This window comes from Scyliorhinus torazame, chromosome 3 (genome assembly GCF_047496885.1).
Source record: "Scyliorhinus torazame isolate Kashiwa2021f chromosome 3, sScyTor2.1, whole genome shotgun sequence".
NCBI lineage: Eukaryota > Metazoa > Chordata > Chondrichthyes > Carcharhiniformes > Scyliorhinidae > Scyliorhinus > Scyliorhinus torazame.
In genome coordinates this window covers 257,241,040-257,248,036 of record NC_092709.1, presented here as the reverse complement: position 1 = coordinate 257,248,036, position 6,997 = coordinate 257,241,040, and positions in this window count along the sequence as shown.

Here is a 6,997-nt window from a genome sequence, read left to right as displayed (position 1 = left end):
ATGCGGGGTTCTGGTGTGCTTTAACTGGGTTCATCTCTGCCTGCTCTTCAGCGGGTGTTATAAATGGGGTTTTGCCTGCAATTGATTGGTTGTCCCCCTCTCGAACAGATATACCCCTTTGGATACTGTCGGGGGGGATAGCCTATCAGGGGAAAACAGCAGCAGCCAGAGCAGTGGCACCACGGCTGGCTCTGATGTTCAGAAGGGAGGGTCAAAGCGCAGAAGAGTAATAGTTATAGGGGACTCTATAGTCAGGGGAACAGATAGGCGCTTCTGTGGACGTGAAAGAGACTCCAGGATGGTATGTTGCCTCCCTGGTGCCAGGGTCCAGGATGTCTCCGAACGGGTAGAGGGAATCCTGAAGGGGGAGGGCAAACAGGTAGAGGTCGTTGTACATATTGGTACTAACGACATAGGCAGGAAGGGGCATGAGGTCCTGCAGCAGGAGTTCAGGGAGCTAGGCAGAAAGTTAAAAGACAGGACCTCGAGGGTTGTAATCTCGGGATTACTCCCTGTGCCACGTGCCAGTGAGGCTAGAAATAGGAAGATAGAGCAGACAAACACGTGGCTAAACAGCTGGTGTAGGAGGGAGGGTTTCTGTTATCTGGACCACTGGGAGCTCTTCCGGGGCAGGTGTGACCTGTATAAGATGGACGGGTTGCATCTAAACCGGAGAGGCATAAATATCCTGGCCGCGAGATTTGCTAGTGTCACACGGGAGGGTTTAAACTAGTATGGCAGGGGGGTGGGCACGGGAGCAATAGATCAGAAGGTGAGAGCGTTGAGGGAGAACTAGGGAATAGGGACAGTGTGGCTCTGAGGCAGAGCAGACGGGGAGAAGTTGCTGAACACAGCGAGTCTGGTGGCCTGAAGTGCATATGTTTTAATGCAAGGAGCATTACGGGTAAGGCAGATGAACTTAGAGCTTGGATTACTACTTGGAACTATGATGTTGTTGCCATTACAGAGACCTGGTTGAGGGAAGGGCAGGATTGGCAGCTAAACGTTCCAGGATTTAGATGTTTCAGGCGGGATAGAGGGGGATGTAAAAGGGGAGGCGGAGTTGCGCTACTTGTTCAGGAGAGTATCACAGCTATACAGCGAGAGGACACCTCAGAGGGCAGTGAGGCTATATGGGTAGAGATCAGGAATAAGAAGGGTGCAGTCACAATGTTGGGGGTATACTACAGGCCTCCCAACAGCCAGCGGGAGATAGAGGAGCAGATAGGTAGACAGATTTTGGAAAAGAGTAAAAACAACAGGGTTGTGGTGATGGGAGACTTCAACTTCCCCAATATTGACTGGGACTCACTTAGTGCCAGGGGCTTAGACGGGGCAGAGTTTGTAAGGAGCATCCAGGAGGGCTTCTTAAAACAATATGTAAACAGTCCAACTAGGGAAGAGGCGGTACTGGACCTGGTATTGGGGAATGAGCCCGGCCAGGTGGTAGATGTTTCAGTAGGGGAGCATTTCGGTAACAGTGACCACAATTCAGTAAGTTTTAAAGTACTGGTGGACAAGGATAAGAGTGGTCCGAGGATGAATGTGCTAAATTGGGGGAAGGCTAATTATAACAATATTAGGCGGGAACTGAAGAACATAGATTGGGGGCGGATGTTTGAGGGCAAATCAACATCTGACATGTGGGAGGCTTTCAAGTGTCAGTTGATAGGAATACAGGACAGGCATGTTCCTGTGAGGAAGAAAGATAAATACGGCAATTTTCGGGAACCTTGGATGACGAATGATATTGTAGGCCTCGTCAAAAAGAAAAAGGAGGCATTTGTCAGGGCTAAAAGGCTGGGAACAGACGAAGCCTGTGTGGCATATAAGGAAAGTAGGAAGGAACTTAAGCAGGGAGTCAGGAGGGCTAGAAGGGGTCATGAAAAGTCATTGGCAAATAGGGTTAAGGAAAATCCCAAGGCTTTTTACACTTACATAAAAAGCAAGAGGGTAGCCAGGGAAAGGGTTGGCCCACTGAAGGATAGGCAAGGGAATCTATGTGTGGAGCCAGAGGAAATGGGCGAGGTACTAAATGAATACTTTGCATCAGTATTCACCAAAGAGAAGGAATTGGTAGATGTTGAGTCTGGAGAAGGGGGTGTAGATAGCCTGGGTCACATTGTGATCCAAAAAGACGAGGTGTTGGGTGTCTTAAAAAATATTAAGGTCGATAAGTCCCCAGGGCCTGATGGGATCTACCCCAGAATACTGAAGGAGGCTGGAGAGGAAATTGCTGAGGCCTTGACAGAAATCTTTGGATCCTCGCTGTCTTCAGGGGATGTCCCGGAGGACTGGAGAATAGCCAATGTTGTTCCTCTGTTTAAGAAGGGTGGCAGGGATAATCCCGGGAACTACAGGCCGGTGAGCCTTACTTCAGTGGTAGGGAAATTACTGGAGAGAATTCTTCGAGACAGGATCTACTCCCATTTGGAAGCAAATGGACGTATTAGTGAGAGGCAGCACGGTTTTGTGAAGGGGAGGTCGTGTCTCACTAACTTGATAGAGTTTTTCGAGGAGGTCACTAAGATGATTGATGCAGGTAGGGTAGTAGATGTTGTCTATATGGACTTCAGTAAGGCCTTTGACAAGGTCCCTCATGGTAGACTAGTACAAAAGGTGAAGTCACACGGGATCAGGGGTGAACTGGCAAGGTGGATACAGAACTGGCTAGGCCATAGAAGGCAGAGGGTAGCAATGGAGGGATGCTTTTCTAATTGGAGGGCTGTGACCAGTGGTGTTCCACAGGGATCAGTGCTGGGACCTTTGCTCTTTGTAGTATATATAAATGATTTGGAGGAAAATGTAACTGGTCTGATTAGTAAGTTTGCAGACGACACAAAGGTTGGTGGAATTGCGGATAGCGATGAGGACTGTCTGAGGATACAGCAGGATTTAGATTGTCTGGAGACTTGGGCGGAGAGATGGCAGATGGAGTTTAACCTGGACAAATGTGAGGTAATGCATTTTGGAAGGGCTAATGCAGGTAGGGAATATACAGTGAATGGTAGAACCCTCAAGAGTATTGAAAGTCAAAGAGATCTAGGAGTACAGGTCCACAGATCACTGAAAGGGGCTACACAGGTGGAGAAGGTAGTCAAGAAGGCATACGGCATGCTTGCCTTCATTGGCCGGGGCATTGAGTATAAGAATTGGCAAGTCATGTTGCAGCTGTATAGAACCTTAGTTAGGCCACACTTGGAGTATAGTGTTCAATTCTGGTCGCCACACTACCAGAAGGATGTGGAGGCTTTAGAGAGGGTGCAGAAGAGATTTACCAGAATGTTGCCTGGTATGGAGGGCATAAGCTATGAGGAGCGATTGAATAAACTCGGTTTGTTCTCACTGGAACGAAGGAGGTTGAGGGGCGACCTGATAGAGGTATACAAAATTATGAGGGGCATAGACAGAGTGGATAGTCAGAGGCTTTTCCCCAGGGTAGAGGGGTCAATTACTAGGGGGCATAGGTTTAAGGTGAGAGGGGCAAAGTTTAGAGTAGATGTACGAGGCAAGTTTTTTACGCAGAGGGTAGTGGGTGCCTGGAACTCACTACCGGAGGAGGTAGTGGAGGCAGGGACGATAGGGACATTTAAGGGGCATCTTGACAAATATATGAATAGGATGGGAATAGAAGGATACGGACCCAGGAAGTGTAGAAGATTGTAGTTTAGTCGGGCAGTATGGTCGGCACGGGCTTGGAGGGCCGAAGGGCCTGTTCCTGTGCTGTACATTTCTTTGTTCTTTGTTCTTTGTTGATTGCTCCCAAGTGCAGGACAATCTCTTCAAAACCCATTTTTCATTGTGGGCCTCATCTGAGGGGTCATAATTTGCGCAAGCTTTTCATCCTACTTCTGTGGCGTGGGAGACTAGAATTCAGGTCCATTTGGCCATATTATCTGGGGACAAATTGGCGCGGGCTAACTCTCCAAAAACTGCTGTGAAGTGTATCCACACACATCCAGCAAATGCTGTGGGGTGCTCTGTCTTATTTTGCCTACACTTATTTAGCCGATCGCATCAAGGATCGCTGTGTGCATCTCTTGGAGTGTGCCTCCTCCTACATTCTGTGGGTCGGGAAGGGCTGCCACGACTGAAGGGTCGAGGCTTAAAACTGTGTGCTTCACTTGCTCCTTTTCGTCCAGGCCGTACAGGGTAGCCTGTTGTTTGACTTTCGCGAAAAATTGGTGGGGGTCTGATGTGGGAAGGAACGGTGTAATTTTTCCACACGCGTGCCGTAATTGGGTCATGGTTAATGGGGTTGTGTAAAGGAAATCTGCTTCTCCTTCTGCTGTGGCCCTGCGGTGCGTGGTTACAGGGTTCATGGGGGTGTATTCTGCCTGTTCGGTTGGGGGTTGGGGCGCTCTCCTTTTCTGGGGTTTTTCCTGTGTACATGTCCCATGTACTTATCTATGGGCAATCTCGTTCAATTCCTGCCAATTGGGGCCGTTTTCCTGATCTAATTGGGGTCCGAATGTACTTTGAAATCCATTTTGAACGGAAAGCGGAGATTGCAATTCTGCAATTTGCTTCCGGCACTTTGCGCGGTCTATGGAGCTCAGCCTTTGTTCCGTTGTGGAAGCATAGAGTGCTCGTAAGGCTGCTTTTAAATCATTGCACTGTTTCTGCAATTTCTCCATTTGTTGTTCTGTCTCTTTTTTCACCAAGGCCGCATGTTGCGTGTCCTGGTAGGCCTTATCATATTGCGTCTGAAAGCTGTTCAAATGCGCGAGACAAGACTGATGTGCCCTCTTGCCATCATCCACCTCTCTGTCCCTTGCTGCTAACTGCTCCTTTAAATCTCGATTCTCCTTCTCTACTTCACTCACGTCTACCTCACTACTTCTGTCTCTCTCCTCTATCTCTCTACGGAGCATCCTAACGACCTCCTCTGTGCCTTGCAATTGTGCCAAACAGGACACGATTGCCATCGGCTTGTGAGCTTTTCCCAAGCTCTTTTTGTGTATCTCTGACAGGTTCTCCCACCAAGTATGTCCTATACTCCCGGGTCCTGTTTCCTCATTATTGCAGAATTCACTCCAAAGGGGCCATCCTTTCCCTTTGAGATATTTCCTGATCTCATCTTCCCAAACGGGACACTGTCCTACTCTACTGGTCGCTGCAACCTCAAATTCCTGGGGGTTCATAAGGCGTTCCATTGCCTTCATTGCCATTTTCTCTATCTAGGTTCTCTACTGAATTTGGAACAGGGGGTGATAAAATGGTGATGTAAACAAGGGTACGGCTTACCCTAATTTCCGGCCTACAAAACTCCCGACAGTTTTACGCAACAAAATCTGTCAGGTTTGTCTTATATCTCTGCTGGTATGCATGCATTAAAACACTTCTCAGAGGCTTGATCAGTACTGTTCTTACACTTGTGGTTTTTCTGTTTCCAATTGGATTCTCAATTCAAATTTTGGATTCTCTCGGAGTGGTTAGGCCACTTCTAAATCAAGTCCCATCAGATGTCGCCAGTAAATGTTGCTAACTTTGGCTTGTGTTTCTTAATTTGGCTCTCTTTAATTACGTTTGCTCAAGAGTCGCCAGGTATCTTTCGACATCGCCACAAGGTTCAGAACCGAATACTGATCAATGACTCGATACACCAGTTAGTAAGTTCAAAAGCAATGCTCATTTATTTACACACAGTCACATCTACTCATGCATAAACTCTACAAACTAAACTACCACTATTACTAAAGCCTATATTTAGCTTCGGGTGCCACTCAGTCAGAGGAACAATGGGCGTTGCTCGATTCTGAGGCTGCTGGGTTGAGCTGTTTACAGGATAGCAACTAGGAGCGTCTATCTCGTAGCGTGCATTGACTTGGAACTTACTTGGTCTGGTGTCGCTGCTAGGCTGGTCTCTCTCTTCGCTGAGAGCCAAAGCCAAAGAAGAAAGATTCTCCCTTGGGGAATGCCTTTTATATTAAAAAGGGCTTTGCGCGCTTTTGGGCGGGCCTTGAACTTGGCCTCAATTAATTGGGTCTTTCCCAATCATTCGTATCGATCTTGTCTAATTTTCCCTGCATTCTTTGTGAGTGTCCATTTTGTAACTGGGATGTGGCCATCCCAGATGGCTGCAACGTTAAACTTCATCTGCCAGATTTTGGCCATAACCTATCTATTTCAATTTGTAAGGTTCTTATTTCCTCATTGCAGCTTACTGTCCCACCTATTTTTGTCTCACCTGCGAATTTGGCTGTAGAACCTTCTATCTCTGTATCCAAGTTGTTAATATCGATTGTAAATAGCAGGGGCTCAAGGACCGAACCCTGTGGCACCCCACTAGTTACATCTTGCCATCCAGAAAAATACCTATTTATCCCAACTCTGTCCAACAGCCAGTCTTCCAACCAAGCTAATGAGTTATCCCTGATCCCATGTGATCTCACATTGTGAATTATCCTTATGTGTGGCACCTTATCAAACACTTTCCAGAAGTCCAGATATACTACATCTACAGGATCCCCATTATCCACTTTGCTTGTGACATCTTCGAAGAACTAAGACGGGTAAATATTTTAAAATACTTGTAATTCGGTACCCAAACAACAGAACTGATGGTCTACAAAGAAAAAGCTACACAATATTACATACAGGGAGGATCAAATTAATTCTGAACAGTTTGTGAGCTGTGTGGCAATATTTAGTTCCTGTTAACTTGTCAAAGCGATAATGCAAGGAACCACTGGACTGATAAATTCATCTTGGACTGTCATGCAAAATGGTCAATAGAAAATTGACAGCTTGTTCTGCACTCCACCTGATTTTATTTTTAATTGTAAAACAGGCTGCCTATTTGCTATAGGCCATTTTCCGCTACTGCCTCTTTCTGTCCCCATTAAACATGCACTAAACCTACATAAATATTGTATGATATTAAATCCAAAAGCCAGCTTCAGGGAAGAATTTAGAATCAAAGTCGCAATTGTCTATAAAAACACACCAATCTATAAAAACGCATTGGATTAATTTCGAGCTTTTCTTGGCTTCA